Source organism: Seriola lalandi, unplaced genomic scaffold (assembly GCF_002814215.2).
Source record: "Seriola lalandi dorsalis isolate HSWRI2012SDOR001 ecotype SW California unplaced genomic scaffold, Sedor1 jcf7180002054440, whole genome shotgun sequence".
NCBI classification, from domain to species: domain Eukaryota; kingdom Metazoa; phylum Chordata; class Actinopteri; order Carangiformes; family Carangidae; genus Seriola; species Seriola lalandi.
In genome coordinates, this window is record NW_019524993.1 from 652,914 (window position 1) to 672,644 (window position 19,731).

Below are 19,731 nucleotides of genomic sequence, written 5' to 3' on the forward strand. Positions count from 1 at the left end.
TGTTAGGCTTTATGTATATTTCCCATAAACATAGTAAGAACATGAGTGTATATTGGGCTGTGAGCCCTGTCAAATGTTTCTGTGAGCACAACAATTCTGTGGCCGAACAAATCTAGTGTACACATTGATGGAGGACTCCAGCTGTTGCTGTTCTGCTGATATGCTGCTGTCACTGCAAAGGCAATTTATACTACACAAAATGTAAGGTGACCTAGCACTCTTCCGGTGTGAAATTATGTGACGCTGCCCTGCCACTGAGTTTTACTTCCATGCAATCAAAGTCACTCTAACACTGAGTAACGTAGCTACTGTGTGTGACTTTTTATCTATCAGCTCAGAATGAAACTACTTAACTTTCAACATAAAACAATCTCAGAATTTCTGCCAACTGCCAAGCAGCTACTGTCTTTACCCTTAACTCAATTTTAAAATACTGTTTTATTTCCTTTACAGAAAAATCACTATGGTTTTTCTCCTTTCCTAATCTCTCCACTCTTTCCAGACAACTGCTTCCTCCCTGAGCAAGATCCTATTCAAGCAGCACAAGCTGTCAGGAAGTGGGAATAGTAGCATATGTTTCTTCCAGCATGTCAGTTCATGAGGGGGAAAGGGGGGATGGGAGCAAGCTGTTGGGGGAAAAAAACACTCCCAGAGAGCAGAGAGAGCTTTTACTGAATTCCGTTTTTGTGTGCTGACTGCTGACACTGCAGAACTAACTCACAAACTGATGAGGGAGGGGAAAAAATTCCCATTTCAACCACTAAAAGGCTGGGACTCTTTCTAGATGTGCTCCTCTCATCCCAACCAAATGATGAACTGCGCTGGTAATCACTTCCACCTTACATTTTCACAGCAAGATGAGCTTCTGAAGAAAATATTTGTTTCTACCCTCATGAGGTCCAAACACAGAATTACAGTGTTTGTAAAAGCTTAAGTCAAAAATGCAATTAGGTTGCATTGATATTTTTCTCAAAAGTTGCTTTAAGTATGTTTTAATAAGTATCTATAATGCCTAATCTAGTCTAATAAGTCTAGTGCTTTTTTATGAATTTTCTAACAAACATATTTTGTAAATCCCTCTAATCCTCTTATGAAAAATATCAATTTTCTACAAATTTCCAACAATTTTCATTTTTATGAGCACTGGTTATTTTTTCTTGCTATGGTACATTAAAGTTGATAAAGTGATACTTTAAGTAGTCCTTGGTGACTTTGTGGATCTCCTCATCAAAGCAGATTGATTCTTGCACACCACTGTTTTCCACCTTTGCCAGTGCTTTATTACAACACCTCAACAGGAAATTATTACTATTACAGTAGCATTCAATGAATTACAGTATAAATCCACTCACTATCTTATCTGACCATAAGTCAAACATATCAAGAACTACATCAATATTAAATAACTACTGCTGCTGAAAAGTGTTGCTTACAAAACTATAAAAGACCAATACAATGCCTATTCAATGTAAAGCTGTAAAAGTCAAAACTGTTGAAGTAGCTAGATCACTGAGTATGTCTACAATCACTCTGCAACACATGTACGTCAATACAGATGTTACTCCATAAACAATGGTTCTCCAGAGGGCTTTTCTCTAATGTGAGATCAAATGTGTCTTCTGGATGCTGATCATTATCTGAGAAAACTGAAACAAGTCATCTAATACAAACAACACAACAAACCAGACATCACCAGATAAGCTGACTCTCGACTTCCAATCCACTATTTAAAGAAATAACTGCTCTGATGATGTTTTGTGCACCATCACATAATTTCCTGATCTGTAATAATAATCTGTAATATAATCATGATTGGGGCAGCAGGTATGCTGTTTTCCTACTTATTTCAATCTGTTTCTTTGTCATCTGAGTAATGTTTTCTCAGAATTTCTTGTGGATTAAACAAATTGTCTGCCACAGTCTGGCAGTTCTACTGTTCTACTTCATCCTGATCCTTTATTTAACACTTCGGGAATATATTTTCAACAATTTCAGAAAGTCTAAGTAATGGTAACACTTTGAACTGAAAGACTTAATTCAACTTTAGCTGCAAATAGCAGATGTTTGGAGAGTGTGCAGATTTATATGAACATGAATAAAACATGGGTGCAGACTAATGCAATTTAACATTTATAAATAATTTATTGAAGGATTTAAGCATTACGGTCAACAAATATATAAATTATTAGCAACATGATAAGAACTTTATGAGTTTCTACAAAATGTTATGTAACACTACATGTGTTAACATTACATGATGTTCAAATAATTGCTACTGCTTCATATAATTTGACAACTAACAAAGTCAATGTCTTTGCCAACAGTGTATCACTCAGCTACACATAGTTAAAGGAATCTTTTTATTGTAATTAAATGAACCACTAATAAATAAAAAATTATATAGTGCAGACACATACTGTATACTGTAAGTGTAGATTTGTGAGACACTGCACTGCAGAGAATCCAAAATATCTTATTTTTTGGATGACTGACGAAACTATCCCAACTGTTTTCACTCATTCAGCTCTTGCTCCTTGATGCTACACTGTCAAACTATAAATGTTGCTAAAACATTAAACCATTACCAACATATAATGTGAGATTTGGTGGATTATTGAAGAAAGAAATGACTGTTTGCAATGAAGAAGGAAAAGGGTGTGGGGTAAGGTTGTTCATGTGTCCACAATAAATGGGAATGCATAGGTCTTCTTTAAATACCAGTACGAGTAAACAGAAAATCAACATATAGGCTTATTTATCTATTAAACTAGTAACACTGTTATCTATATCTTATCATGCCACCTGATAATGGGGTTTGCTGACTTGTCCTCATACAAATACTGAAACAATACAGAATAAAAGTCATCCCCATCCTCAATAGATTAGTTTCTTTGTATCCCATGACATCAATTGGATGCTTTTGCGATGTGCAACATGTGAATAACCTAGCAGCGTTGTCATTGAAGACAGTCTCTTAGTGCCTTAGAATCTGCGGACTAATGTGTGTCTGTCAAAAGAAGGTATGAATGTCACCCATAGAAACACTTGTGGCTTACAGATAATTGCATACTTCTGTCTTTGGAAGGTGTACACCATAGAAATGGTCTTATTTGTGAGATGCGGGGTAAAGATGGCCCGCAATGCAATAAGTGAATGTGGTAGCTAAGCAGAGTAGTAGCTGTGACATGGCATTATGGGAAATTACACTTACTGTGAGATTACATAAACCACTCACCAAGCTGGAATCCAGCTCCTTAAATTAAGAGAACCCATTTCACCCATCAGACAGAGCAAGGTAATGAAATAGCAGATGAGAGGTCTCAAATGTAATTTTCCATGTGGAGTTCTTTTGTGCCGTTATCTCAGAGGGTGCAATAATGATTCTGTGAATGACTTTTGTGCACCCCATAATGGCCCATAGTAGTTAAGGCCACAGTGTGTAAAACTATAATTACCCTGTGATTTCAAAACTCAAAATTTTCAGCATGTTATAAAGACATATCCTGGCCTTTGCATAATTATAACAGCAATGTCAAAAGTATTTCATTTTAAGAAACACATAACCAACTATGAACATTTACAATGACAGACGTTTCTGAAATTCCATTTAGTGTCTGTCATTAAAACAAATTAATTATTTCAGGAAAAGCATGTTTATGGAATGAAGTCTTTGAGGACCTTGAGATGCAGTTAAAGGAATACAAAAAATTAAATAAAATTAACCTAAAATCAATAGAGATACCCTTCCGAGTTTATTTAGAAAGCTTTGTCACTCAGGGCAAAGTTGAGGCATGCGGATACTGTCTAAAATAAATTAAAATCAACAAAACAGGTGCAACAATGAACACCAGTCCCAGCATTTACTTAAAAATGAAAAACTATTGAAGCACATACTTAACTCCTGCAATTTCATTTAAGAAAATAAATCGGGACGGATAGCAGGGAAAAATTTAAATGACCACAGTCATGTCAAAAACATTTCCAAACAGAATACAGTATGTCACCAAACTATGCAAGAAAAACGATTGATTCTGTATTTTCCTTTATGTTTCATGAATAAATCTACAGCTCTGGAGTACAGATGAATGAATAAACAAGGTTTTCAATACCAATTTCCGAAGGTCCACTGGAGAAGCTAGAAAATGTACTTATGCTGCTTCTTTTATTGGCAGTGGCCTAGTGTTTATTTCATGCCTCTTTGAACCGGCATGCTTAGGTGCCATGAATCTGTCTGATATCATCCCACTCAAATCTGAGGCCTGGATCCCACCACCCAGCAACCATCAGGCCACTGTGGGATCAATCTTTGTTTGCCAGAGAATGGGATTGATTTACAGGTTCTGTCAAAGCAGCTCTTTCTACCTGCCTCAGTCTGAGAAACAGGTAGCAACAACATGACCTGGACAACATCAGATATGTCGGCAGCCGAGAAAAGAGGCATAGCTAAAGGTCTTCCACTCTGAACAACAGAGGTAAAATTGACTGTAATCTCAGAGACAAAAATCTCTCCTTCTGAGGATACATCACTGTCCTGCCAGTAATACCAAAATATATAAAAAATACAATTTATCATTCAAACATGAAATGTAATGAAAGCTCAGAGGATATTTGCCTATCAAAAAATTTGCAGTGCATTCCAGACACCATACGCCCATGTCACAGCGGTGTGGAGTGCGAGCGGAACACATAAAGCTCAGGAAATTAAAGCTGTAAATAAAGGTCCGTCAGATAAAGGATCTCCTGACAGTTATGAGAGCAGAGCAGGCCGAGGGCTGGCCACTGGCTCAATCAGGACGCGTGCGGATGGGCATGAAAAAACAAATCACAGTGATGAGCATGAAGGCCACCATTTGCATTTGGCTCTGCCAATTCACACCGACTTCCATCTCCTTTCTTCTGCTTTTCTGGCCATCATTTATCCCCCCATATACTTCTTTCTTTCTTGTCTCGTCTCATTATTCCTTTCCCCTCCTTTCTTTTTTCCCCTGGCAACTCCTTCATATCACACTGGATTCATCTGCCATAAAACAGTCTCCTAAGGGTTGCTGTGCAGCCAGGTGACATTAACAAAATCAAATGTGATTATTTTTTCTACTTACAAATTATGTATGATGTGACTTTATTTTGGTAATGACTGAGAGTGCAATAAGAATGTATTTGTGCACAAATATTTTTGCAATATCATTAGTAATGTAGATTTGATGTTATACCAACATATTGCCTTGCATGAATGTGAAGTTTTCCCTAAAATGTTACAAGGTTGCTGTTGAAATAATTATTCATTAAGAGGAGCAAGTCACAGCATAAATATTCCTAAAGAGATTATTTAGGTTTTTTAATGATGTAAATATTTATGGGGAATTGTTACTGGTAACTGAAGAAAATTCTAAATGTGTTTTAGTCCAATACAACGCAAGAAATATTGACACTACAGTACACCAGAGTATTTGCATGGTCACAAAAACAAAAGTCAAACTAAACGTAAATTAAAAATCTTTTGTTTAACATAGCAACAGGAGAAATTACATATTTTTCCAAATTTCTCTTCTTCATCTGGGTCAACAGTGGTATGAAGAGGCAGGCTCTCCATGTGGGAGCAGGACAACAGATAGGAGGATACAAAGATCCTGCGATAGTAACAGAAATGTAACAATGACTTTTCTATTTTTGACCTCTTGTAGTTCATCAAAAAAAGAAAGAAAAAAACCAATTTTGAGATTAGTGCACAAACCAAACACAAACATTAAATTTATCTTGACTTGTATAGCTTAGTGTAATTGGAATTTTTGGGGCATTCGATGGGTAATGAGAAATAAGGATCCAAGGCTGATATTTTTTGTAAGACACTAAGCAGCACGTTATTAAGTTAGACACTATACTAAGACTATACAAAGAAAAAGATGTCCAGTCTTCAGTGTGGACAACACTGAAAAGCAAATTTAGTCCGTGTTCCATCAGGAGCTAAGAACTAGCTACTTATACAAAGTCCAATTTGTAAATAATAATATCAACATATATGAAAATTTGAAATGAAATGATGATTAAATTTCACCAAGTCTACTAACAAGGATCATCTGTGTAGTGAAAACCTGATAGATATTTTTCCTCAGTGCAATAGACCTCAGATATTGTACAAAATCAAAAACACATCAATGAGCCACACCGCTGCATGTGACATGCTTTTTTATTACCAGAAATGCACACACTGTAGGCAGTTGATCCCACATACACCATACTGCTGCCTAAAATACTTACAAGAGCACCAAATGTATGTTAATTGTTATTATTAATATACTGTTCACTTCTGTTTGAGTAATGTTTGCTGAAAACAATTACAAGCTTATTTGAAAAGTCTAAATATATATTTGTGATATTTACATCTTCGGTCAGAATAAACACTTGTTGCTCAGAGCCAGAGACAGGCTGTGGATGTCAGAGACTATAAGAAACAGACTAACACACCTTTGCTTTTGGTCTTTTTATGCTTTTTGGACTACGTATAGAGCTGCAACAGTTATTCGGTTAATTAATTAGTCATTCGACAAAAAAATCTATGAATATCTGCCACTTTCAATAGTCTTCAATGATTTTTACACTGAATATGTTTGAGATCTGGACAAAACAAGACATGACGACATCACCTGGAAGCAAAAAAGTAATCGGTAGATTAATCAAAAATAATCGTTAGCTGCAGCCCTAACTACATACTCTCTAAAAATGAGAAAACAAAAGATAGTGATGGAATTATAAACCATCGAGACACCTTGTAGAAAATGTTTACTATTTGGTTCTATTAACGGACTAAATAGAGAAAAAATCTTTACGAGAGTGAATCGCTTGCAAATTGTCGAGCCCTGGTTCAGCACGGTGATGATGATGCCGTCACTGCACTGAACCAGTGCTGTCTGTTGAAAAAAAAAATCGTATGATCCACTCGTCAGCATTAACGGGCCTTTAGACTCAACTTTTCGACAAAAAAAAGAAAAACACCAGCAGTGAACACACAGTGAGCTAGATAGATATGAAAAGTTCAGTAGCAACATACACAAAGTTTTGACTGATACACCCAACACCGAGAAGCAGATGCCGGAGATGGACGAGGAAGGCAACAAAGTAACGTTAACTGAAGCCCCTGGTGGCGATACCAGATCATCCTCCACCTACAGTGGCAGAAAACATTCCCACGTTCATACTGTTTATATCGTTTATACAGTTAAGTATAAATAATAACATCATTATTAAATAAATACAGTTTGATAATAATTAAAAAACGTATGTACGTTTTTGTATTCAAATAAATTAAATCATTTTGCTTGTAAATGTCTCCTCTTATCCCTTTATTGAGGAAAAACACATTATTTGATAAATTTTCATTACGCCCCTAAAGTTCTTTATGCGCTCTTAAATTTTTTAACTTAAGAGCACATGAGGGAAAAAAGTAAGTGTCAAGTCCAGTGGACAATACAGCTCTCCACTGCTGTGTCCCGGCTCGGATTCCAAACTAATTTACTGGGCACAGCCGGCATATTAATGTTGGGAGCTTACCCTCCAGTCTATCTGTGCCTCCACTGAATCCAGGGCACCTTCAGGGCAGAGAGAGTCTGCCTGATCTGTGTCGGCCATGATAACAACACAACGACCATTGATGAAAGGTCTTGTGGGAATTTATTACAAGCAACGACTGGAGAATATGGTGCCAGAGAGACTGAATAACCCACATTTGAATACAAGCCGCAAATTATACACAGTAAATGAAGTGACTGTGTGCCTTTGTTTCTTTTCACTAGTGGGAAGCTGAACACCACTACCGCTACTATGGCCACCAGAGACAGGAAGTTGTTGAAGCTGAGATTTCCTGCTTTCATTGTGGTTAAGAACTCAAAATGTTTATAGTGGTTTCAGAAACTGACTCATCTAATGATTCATGGTGTACATATTGCTTTTCGTCTGTGAGTGATCATGAGGCAGCTCATTTATTTGTCTTTTTATTCAAACAAAAACAGTAAGAAAAAGTACATGTCCCAGCGACTAAATTACTTCTACGGCACTCCACGTCAATAATACAGTAAGTGGTTAAGACATTATTAAGTCTAAATACATTTTTTCCAGTGCAAATGATTGAGATTGCCATATGGTAAACATTATAAGACTGTAATATTAAAGTGGTATGACTTCAAAGGGTATGAGACGCTCAGTCATTTGGTGCTTTGTGTAAACCTAGAAAGGCTCAAACATGACTTGTTCCTTTTGAATGAACAGGCAAAGTCTGTTACTACTCAAGCAAAATGGGACTCGACTTAAACACAGGCTGTCTTCCATAAGTATGCACATGGAGAAAAAAAACTGTGTTGCACCACTAAGGTGGTTGACAAGGCCAAAGTGCATTCGGTAGCTGGCAGTCATTTTATGGCTGCAGTGCTGAAGCAGATTTACTTAGATGACGTCAGTGGCTTTGAGCCAGCTTTTCCTTTTTGGTGGCACTCTCCGCTGGCCTCAGTGGGCCCAGCTCAAACTGCTGAGCAGCAGCGCATACTCTAAAATTCCCTTTCTAGACCAGGGTTTACCTCAGGGCACACACAGTCTGGAAGCCTGCAGGAGTGTCCTCTTTTTAAAGCGTGCTTTGACCATGGAGAACACTGATGGTTTGATGTGATTCTACCGCTGCCACACATCACATCTAATTACACAATTAATGACTCTGTGTTCAGACTCAATTACACATCACAGATATTGTTCTAGCCTGGTATTTTCATAACAAAAAAATAGTATCATGTATTATCATTTCAATTAAAATGTGGCACACATAATGTGTTCACATTCCCATGAGGAATTTATCAGGCCCTTGCTACAAGGAGAGAACATGCCTTGTTACACATAGCCTACATATATAAAACACATACTGTATTTTCACTCAGGTAAAGCATTTATTTCTAACAACAAGTGTCTGTTCACAGGGCCTGCATGTATGGTATGGCTTGATTCCCAAGAGCTGTAGAAACTATGCACTATCAAAGCCTTTAACTGTTGATGGTAACAAATATCATCTGAACCATGAAAGCATCTTGTCAAAGACCTATCATCTAATCTAAGTGGTGACAAGGCTGTAACCCACAAACCAAAAACCTAAACATAAGCAGACATTTTTTTCCTTTTAAATCTCCTCTGTTGTGCACACAAACACTACTAAACACAAACGACAGCTTATAGTGTGATTTACCAGATAGATATGACCTTAACTCCAAACTGGTAACAGTTTCAATTTTAAGACTTTTGTATAACATCTACATTTATATATATAAATATTAAGCCCAAATCTACAATTGGAGTTTATTATAGTTGATTATAGTTCTATTTACATCAGAAATCAAGTAGGACCCAAAAATAATCTTATTTTAAAATAATACTAGTGGTATTGAAAAGATCATTTTAAATGAAATTCAATCCTGAGAAAATAAATACATCACTGCTCCACAGTACCTGTTGCATGGAGCACAGAGTACACAGGTGCATCCTGCTGGAGACTGTATCTCTTAATGTGCTATTAATCACTAGGGGTTATTCAAAAATGCTGGCTAATGGGGATGATATGGATGGCAAAAGGGGCAGTTTGGATTCCTTCTATGGTTATACAAAAAAAAAAAATCTGTAACTAAAATCATCTATATATTATACTAAATGATTCATCTGGAAATAATATCCCCAAGAGCCGAAAAGTATACATGGTCATATCCTCGGATTATTGTATGGAAAGACGATTTCAAATTCTGTGTCATTCCACAAACATACATACATGAAAATTATAATGGTAAGAAGACTGATATGTGTAATATACATGTAATGCTGGGCTCACAAAACCCCACCCCTGGCAGGAGAAAGTAAATCTATACTTTGTAAAAGCAAAAGCAAGAATTCATATTTGCTATGTTTCCTCATCAAGCACAAAATAAGCAAATACATTTGACAGATATTTGGCCAAAATATTATGTTCTGAAAGTCAACGGCCCTTAAACAATATTTGGTATGGACAACCAAAGAGAAGAACAGTCTCACTTTACTATAAGAAGTAACACAGTCCACTGTGTGCTTCATAAAAGCATATTATTCTATCCACATTTCACAACAGATAAACTATATGGACCACAACTATGTGGTCCTGCTCTCAGACCTCAACAAGAGAACATAAAGGAACAAAATCTGAATGACAAATGCATTAATGTTACACACCACCTGTGTAGCTTCTAAAACACTGTATCTACAGCAGCGCAACCCTCTTTCATTCAGATATCTATCGACATCTGCTTAAATGTCACTTTTGTAGATCACAATACAATGGCATCATTTTGAGTATGTTTATTTTTTTGCTCATTACTAATTTCACATTCTTTTAACTTATTACAGTATACAAAAAGAGAGGCTCAGTGTCATCATAGCTGTGAACATGTCTGTGTAGTTCATACTTAATGTGCTGAGTTATGCTCCATCAAAAAGCAGAGGAAGTTTGGAAACTCCTAGTTTCAGAAGTAAAGTCTAATTTGGTCAAACAAAGACAACATCCTATTCTTGCACAAATGTTATGCAGGCTTCCATCCAACAGGTCCACTGGTTGCATAAGCTGAAAACAAAGCATCTATTTCTACTCCTACTTTTTTTTTCTTCCAGGCAAGCAGATTTACACTGTGACATGTCTGCAGTTACGCCTGACTGCATTCAAACTGTTTCCTGGAAATGATAAAAACCCTAGTACCTAAATTAAATGAAATTAAATCTTTATTTTCTACAAAGTTGCATAAAATATTTAACAGTAGTTAACTGTAAGAAAAAGCATATTTAATATTATGAAAGCAGAGAACTTGTGCAAAAAGGAGGCGAGAGACTCATAGTTGCTGCAGCCAAAAACTTCTAGTAGTAGTAGTGATAGAAAGTGGATTTTGTTCAAGAACATCCTTTTAAAGCTTGTATTGGTCTTTCTCTCGCCCCATTGCTCAGCTGTGCCAGTTCAACTAAGCTTATAATAACAATAATAATATGATAATAAGAAGCAATTATTTTCCTCAAGCTGGTGATGACAGAGGCCTGAGATACTGAAGAGCAGAACTGGAAAGCCAAAACATAATAAATTAGGTGATGTGAGCATGTATTTTATAATCCTTGGCTAAATTAATTAAGTATATAATCAAAGTATACTTTGATTGAATCACAGCAGCATATCTGAGCTGTGTAAACTGTGGCCTGGTGACCTGACTGGGCTGTTTGTTCAAAGCAAACCAAATCTGAAAATTTAATGCAGCATATATTCAGTTAAGTGTCAGGGTAGGGGGGGCGCAGAGTAACCAAAGTCTGGCACAAAGGGGAAATCTTTCAGTGTTTGGTGCAACAGTGCTTACACCCACTTTTAAGATAACTTTACTATAGCTAATGACAACATTTGGCCTTTTCTCATCCCTCCCTTTGCATACAGAAAGATATGTGGATGGAGTCACTGTAAAACCAAAAGGAGTAAAACTTTGTGACACGCACGCACGCACGCGCACACACACACACACAGACACACACTGCTGGCCTACAGTTGGGGGACTTCAGTTTTAGCTGAGCAGGCATTTCCGAAAGTAGAGGGAGGAAAAGGAAAACAATGAAGGAAACCCCAAATAAAAGCTCCTACAAAGCAGCTCCAAATTGCCTTTATATTACCGGCTACATCTCCATTTATGGTCGGATAGTCTATTTTAAAAACAAGGGAATCGCAAATATCTATTTAAGCTAGTTTTCCTCAACGATAACCAAATGCCCCTTTTCAAAAGTATTTAAAACCCCCAAAATAACGCCAGAATATGCAAAAATGTAATTTAGTACATTGTTTTTGTCAAACTGCTAGTTTTTGGACATGGGATACTCAGGGAGTGGCAGAGAGGAGCTTTAATCCCCCCGAAATACGAAACAATAAAGGAGTTTAGGCTAACCTTTCCCTCCGGTTCAGTCGGTGTCGTTAGAGTTACAGTAACAACATGGAGACTGGTGAGACAAGTAACAATCAAACATTACAAACAAACAAAAAAATACTTACACAAAACTTCGATGACGATTTAAAAAAAAGCACCGTCAAACGTGTTGAAGCAACAAGTCTCTCCAGCGTTTTCTTCGAGGTGGTCCGAAAATGCTCCGGTGAAATCTCCAACAACTCCCGGCAGAGCCAACTACGGAGAGGAAAACAGCAACGTTTTCAACCGTCATCTTGTCCAAAAATTGTTATTCGTGCAGTATGTTTTAGTTCATCCTGAATCCCACCGGGAGTTTCTGAGGATCTGGCACTGGGCAAACGACATCTGAGGCTTTTATAGGGGCGTATGATCAGGCTTCTTTTCAAAAAATGTGAAAAATGTCAAAGATTTTTCGCTGCTATGTCAAAGCCATAGGCTACAACAGTGAGTGTTCAAAGTGAGCATCCTGTTGCAACAGCGACCAGAATCGGCCATCTATCTCAGCGATGGAAACAGACGACCTAACGTTACTTCAAGCCATGGGATAAATAGAAGACACCTAAATTAAGCCAACATTTTAATAAATTGTACAGCATTTCCAAAACACGTAAACTAAACCCCACGAACAGAAGTCTACAACCAGTTGGAATACCTGCAACTACCAGTTAAACTTACCTCGTTATTGATATCTCATATAAAAATGTCCCTTTCTTTTGGTAATGTGATGTTACTGGGTATTTTTAATACTATGTCAAGTTATTCTGGTGTTTCTGAGCCAGCCAGGAAGGTGTAGGTGAATCGCTTCGCGCACTGACAGAGATGCGAAGAATGCTCGGAATGAGAAGAGGAATGAAATGAACGCAAAGAGCGAGTTTGCGCCGGGGCGGAGCGAGAGGTGGCGTCATCCCGAGCCCAGCAGCCAGCCTGGACAGCAGGCAGCGGCGGGGACTGGGAGGGCAGTAAACATCCCGGGAAGTGACGCCTTCAGGGGCACGACGAAACTCAGAATTTACAACTCCACAGCCGTCAAACCCTCTTGCAACAGCGTTGATCAAGCTACAGTTACCAATACATAACATAGTCCCCCTCGGATCGCCCGAAGCAGGGATGGACTACCGAATAGGCCTACGGGCACAGGCCCAGCCAAGGGTCCAAGAAGTCATGGGACCGGATCCTCTGAATGAAGTTATTGTTAGCATTTATTTTTGAAAGCCACAGAAACATTAACATTACACGTTTGAAACGTTCAAACATTGAGACGTAAAAATACTACAAAGAAACACTAAATTATTAGAGACAAAAATTGAGAGAGACAAAAGAGACAAAAATGTCCACAAAGTAACACAGAACAACTACATAGAGAGTCAAAAGTTCACCAAAGAGACATAAAGTGACCATAAAAACAACTTCAATGAGACACAAAATTACTGCAACATGACCAACGACACAAGTTTCAGTCCTATACAGAAGAGGTGGGGGGCTTTTACTCGCCTGTGCCCACGAGTCCCTTTTTTCATAATCTGCTCATGACCTCAAGCTACCAAACCCATGTGCTAGGTAGCACTAGAGGAGTGTTTTGTCATTTCAATAATAAAAATGTCTTGGAATATTGGATAAACAAAAAAGACATTATGAAATAAATAATCATGTTAAAATATTGTGTGAAACATAAATGAACAAGCAATTTGTGAAATAAATTATTAAAACTTAGCTCATTACGCATTAATTTCATAGTAACCCAATTTTAATGGATATAATTTTTATTTCATGACATTTTGTTTAAAATTGCACATTTTCAAAGGTCTGCTTTTCTATATATTTTCCACAATTTATTCGTGTGATTATTTTATAGGCTACTTATTTTTCAATGTATGATGAACACTTTGAAGTTCCATATGTCATATTCTTTGAAATGCAGTTTTTGTGTGTATTTTTCGCTTTAAGTCTATCTCGTCAGCACTGTCATATATTGGATGGACACACACATATTGTATAGCCTACGTACAGTGGGGACCAAAAGTCTGAGACCACTATGAAAATCTCTAATATTTTCACGTAAACCTGGTAATAATCCGAAAGTCAGAGAATTCAGAAACGTTAAAAACACAGTTATGTCATGTAAAATGAAGAAGAAATATTCCTTGATCAGCAAACAAATTTAAGCAAATTTGAGGCATTGACCAACTTAACTCCTTTGTACAAAAGGTCAGATTTCCCTGAGTTGTATTCCCTTTGAAGCATGTGTACAGACGACACTTGGGTGGACCTGATCTACTCTCAGAGGCTTGTTCAAGTAACTCAACTTGCAGCCAGTGTTCACCTGTTATAAATATGACTGTCCCTCAGGTTTTCCAGCAGATCATTGCTTTCTAAGTAGCATTGTGATAGTGGGGAAAATGGCATCAGAACTAAGTAAAAGTGTCAGAAGTCCAATTGTTATTCCACACACACCGCTTTCTCTGCGTCAAATCATGGCTAGATTAAAAGTTTCTAAGGGGGCAGTGCATGGAACAATACAACACTTTGCAAAAACTGGATCAGTCAGATCTAAAGCACAATCAGACAGACCAATAGACAGAAAAGGAACTTCATCACAGATACAGAATTTGCTAAATAGAGAACATAAGACTCAAATCAGCAAGGTTTTCTTTTTGTGGTCCTAGAGGACAAGTAGCAGTTTTGAAACCACCTCTCAGGAGGGGACACAAGGCCAAATGCTTGGGGTGGAATATGGGATACCAGCATTTTACAGTGGGTTTATGTAAGGAGACAAACCAGAGAGACAATGATACCCTGGTGCATCAAATTGACAGTGAAACATGGGGCAAATGTTCAAGTCTGGGTTTTTTTTTTTGCCTACTCTGGAGTTGGACACTTGCACTGAATTGAGTAAATGCTGACCAAGGAGAAGTGCTCCATTCTTCAGAGACATGCGATACCCTCTGGTTTGCATCTTTTGTGGAGAAGGATTCGTACCGCAGGAAGATAATGACCCAAAACACACCTCACAGTTTTGCAAGAGCTACTTGAAGACCAAAGTCCTGACTGTCATTGGCTTTCCTCCACAGTCACCTGACCTCAGCCCCACGGAACATTTATGGAGGCACTTGAAGACGAAGAAAAACAAGCACTCTGTGACATCACAAGAAGCTCCGTGGAACATTGTCAAACCATGCCGGCATATAATGGGTCATCATGCCACCTCAAGTGCATGCTGTCATTAAAGCAAAAGGGGGACATACCAGATACTAAGATATTCTGAAATTCATGTATATTTTTTAAGATTAAGATTTAAGATTCACTTAAATCGCTAAGCTGATATTATCATAATTTAATGTAATGAAAAAATGTATTACATTCCAAACAAATGCATAAGCATCTTGATTAGAGGTCATAGACTTTTGGGTCTATATATTTGTGTGTATATACTGTATATTATACCAAAAAATCAGTCTTCTAATATTTTCAGAAAACAACTACTGTCATGATATAAACGCCACCACTTCAGGTAAGCAGCATGCATTTCTGACACTATATTCAAACCTGCTGTATATATATATTTATATATATGTATATATGTGCTATATGTGTATATATGTGCTTTCAACACATTTTCATAAAGGTAGAGTTTGCCAGATTTACAAGTGCGAGTTCAAACAATTATACAATGAAAACCTGAAGACACAACTGTGGTCCTGTCTGAGCAAGTCATCCATTAGAAGCCGGTGTTTTGACACCAATCCTTCAAAAGAAAGGGATCCATGAAGATGAACGACTGCCCCTCTGAGGGCATCCATCAACACCTTTTAACGCTTGTCTGTGCACGTTTAGCTGAGAGAGAAACACAGGGAAGTGTACGATTTAAATGCGCTTTATACAGGAACATCTCTTTGTACATCTTTTACCGTCTGTATTTTTATTCCACGAGCTGTTAAAATACACTTCATGGTATAGCTTACCAGTTGCTGCTTTCAAAGCAGTTGTTATCATTTTCTTCTGGGCACTGGCTATTCCCTTCAATAACAAAAATTTGAATCATCAAACTGCAGCTATATCTAGGATGTCCTTACTGTGAAGTGCCTGCTTTTTTCCAAATGTTGCAGTAGGTAACTGCTGGAGCTCGGATGTTACAGTGTTAATTTAACACCTTACAGCGTTTAATGTTAAACATAATCTTAAGAGCTCTCGTCACATGTGTCAGAATTGAAAGAATATGCTCTGAGAAGTCTTCAGTGTCAGTGCACCTGGCGGAGACTGCATTTTGTAGGTTACTGAGCCAAATGATTACTGCTAAATTATAGATATATGAATTCCTGATGTTCTTATCTCTGTGCTCTGTGTGCAGTTATTGTATTTCATCATTCCTGTATGTGGTGAAGGAGAAAAGCCACTGAAATGTTAATACCAAAACAAATAGCTCACCCACCTTAAGCCAACCCTGTGACGACACTATTAATCAACAAGTCCCCCAACCTAAACGGCCACATGGGTCGTTTTTCTCTTGGATACAACCCGTAGGAGCGTACCAGCAACAAGCATACTGGCATACTTTGTTGTCGTGGCAACACTGATAAACACACCCCAACCTCCTCGTAATGCAGGCTAACAATCGATTAACAATGAAACGTAACTATGGGTTGTATTAAGATGCTTGCACCACCAACCGATGGGCTCAGTTTTTACAGGGGGACAGTCTCCTATTAACTGCCACTCAGCTGTTGTGCAACAGGATGTAGCCACATGAGTGGTCTTGTCTCTAGGATAGATGGTGAAAAACGTGTCAGTAGGGAATGACTAAATGTGAGACAGAGTGGGAGAGTCATATGTTCAAATGCATGTTCCACTTATTAGAGAGATGGTCGTGGTCATTATGAATAAGCCAAGTAATAGTACTTGGTTGAATAGTGTCACATTTAATTGTTATTGTAATTATATTTTAACTATAAGTCTGAACTCCTGGAAGCCTTCAGTATTTTTATGCACATGAGTTTAACATTGAACTACAGTGAGATTTACCTCTGTTGGGTAATTCATGTTTTCCTTTTTTGGTTATTAAGCGCATTGTAAAATCAGGCAGATAACTCCACTGTGCCCCAGTTCAGAGGGGTGGATTTGAAGGATTTGTGGCCTTTATTCTTCCCAGTCTCTATGTAATAAGTTTAGTTTTTCTATGCAAGAATACTAGCTGGTCCTTGATATACTGTGTGGTCATTTGATTCAAAAAATTAATTCAAGAATATACTAAATATAAGCCCAAAACTGAAATACAAAAGGTCTTAAAACTAGGGCCCCTTCCAGACAGGATCTCAGTTTTCAAACAAATTCTTAATTAAATCATGAAAAAAGGAATACTTGTCACACAGCAAGGAAGTGGTGGAAATCCAGCCGTGGAAGGACGGACCTTAGGACCTACCTTTCTAGACTACGTCCTCCACAGAACTTGAAGGCCAAACATCCATTTAATGTTGTTCAGACAGTCCTTCTAAACTTGTAAGTAAAATATGTCCATGTAATACCCAAACTTTCATGCAATCTTTATTTAGCATTTTTTTTGCTGCGCTTAATCAGTGTAAGTAATATGTTGGTTAAAAATGGCAACTATGATATGGTTGCAGACATCATTTTGGTTGTTGTCATGGCCCCCTGACGAAAGCAAAAGTGAAACCTAGACCATGCATGCTTAGGCTACTCCTACATTTCTCTGACCTACACTCTCCTGTATTGCACTGGCACTGTACACTGTGACCTCAAATGGTCATTTTTTCCCCCCAAAACTGAACAAAAACAGGCTAATGGGACTGACACTGTCATGAAACAGCCTCACATTTGTTCTGGAATAACAAACACTTCTGCACAACAGGCTGTGGTTTTCAGGTCTTTCTGTACAGATTTGATTGCCCCAATAGTATCCTTTACTATAAATAACTAATCAGTATGAAGGTCCCAATACCATATCATGACACGATGGTGCTTTTCTCTATTAGTGACAGCCTACATAATGTGTCTCCTGATATTTTTTTCCATTCATAGTCAAACTGGTTCACTGGGTTACATTCCCCTAATGAGTGAAGATTTGATTTATGTTCCATTACTGTCTACATGTCTACATACAAATATATCAACCGAAGCAAAGACCACCTGTCCAGTGAGCGATATGTGCATTAAAATGTGCCATGCCTTATTGCCTTATTTTAACAAGTTAGTCAAGTGTATTTTGCACATGGCTACTGATGATGAAGTGATAGCTGCATGCTGCAAGTTACACTGGCTTTGAATCTAATTCTAGCGTAGTCCATGGGTCTAACCAACTAAGCTTCTGTCTTATGCTTGCATACATTCTTCACCATCATGGAGGTGCAATGCAACATCTCCATGCTGTATGTACAGTATGTGTATGGATCTTGCCATCTGCAAAAAAACCTTTCCCTACAACACTTATTTTTTTGTGTGCAGAACTCTCTCACTAATACCTTCACTCTACTGTGTCGCTTTCAACATCCATGCTATTGTCAGCTGAGATAAAATATGTCAGAGGACTCTTTTTCATAAGCCAATTTGGGAGCTTGGGGACACAGTAGATAATAAGAGCTTAATCATTAAATGCATGCTTCAGAGAACACCAATCAGCTGTTCTGACCCAGTGAAGCTATAGTTTCTTCACTGCAGTCCTCATTCCTGACTCCTGGCTTGATAAGGTTGGTCTGTGCTATGGCATTGCTTTGATTTGAACCTGCTGCTCTAAGCCTCTAAGGGAGGCCACGGTGCAATAGAATTAGCCTGGTTTAGTTCATTTTACTCCAGATCTGCCCTGCTGCTGCCACTGCCTGCCCTGGTCTGGTTCAGCATGGCCTGCAACATCCTCTAATCAGATGGCTGTGTAAGGCCAGGTGCTTCCCTGGCTCTCTGCTTTGACTGCTCAGCTGGCCACACTGATTCACTTTATCCAAAGATAAGAGAAGGACTAGTGAGGGCCACTTACTGGTTAAATGAATAGGAGTGGTGGAGCCCACATCCCAATCAGCATAGCTTCTGATTATTTCATGGACCGTGTTGCTGTTTAAGTGCATCTGTATGTGTATATGTGTTTTTCATTACATACATACAGTATGAGCAATTGTGAGTTTGTAGTTTGTTACCGTATGATTCAAAACACCTTGAGGAATTTATTTTCATGAATGAGCAGATATCAAGGAGGTTGTTTGTTTAAACCACACATGAGTTAAACTACATCAATCTGAATTTTCCCTATGTTCCACACATATAAATACCCTGTCAATTAAAGGTTGCTTTCTAGGCTCACAACTGAACTGATGACATTTTTAAAGGAAAGGCCCCCTTGTGGTAACTTCAAACCTTGTTTTCTGTGTTACTATGTTCACAGTCCTGCTTACCTCTAAGTTCTTCAGAGATGTTTTATTATGGGATTTGTTTCCAAAAAAGCTTTTCACTTTATCACATATTATATACAATATGATGTATCACAACATCTTGAAATGTGTATTCCTTGTATTCTGCACTTATACTAAAGCCTCTTTGATGTGAAAACAATAACACAAGCAGGAAAACGTTATGGATCTTTATCTGTAGAGCCCACTGACAACATATCTGAAGCCTGGAAAAGTTAAAAGTTCAAGTGCAATGAATAGGCCAGTATTGGTGCTCCTCTCTCATGTAGATGTAATGTATTTACATTATCCAAACTTTTCTTATTTGGTCTGTACTTCAAACATAATGCCACTGAGCCCATTATCTTCCC

General features: G+C 37.9%; 1 protein-coding gene across 3 annotated transcripts in view; it reads right to left on the reverse strand.

The window, feature by feature from the left end:
* tead1b (TEA domain family member 1b) overlaps nt 1-12,823 on the reverse strand; it is a 48,342-nt gene extending 35,519 nt beyond the window's left edge. For 2 of the 3 annotated variants that reach the window (XM_023410843.2, XM_087175276.1), the window contains exons 1-2: nt 12,651-12,822; nt 12,062-12,191 (exon numbers count right to left, since the gene is read on the reverse strand). The gene's annotated coding sequence lies outside the window, so the exon portion shown is untranslated. Of the gene's footprint in view, nt 1-12,061; nt 12,192-12,650 lie in introns of all 3 variants that reach the window. The other variant, XM_023410839.2, reaches the window with a different exon arrangement.
* Between the last annotated feature and the right edge of the window lie 6,908 nt (nt 12,824-19,731).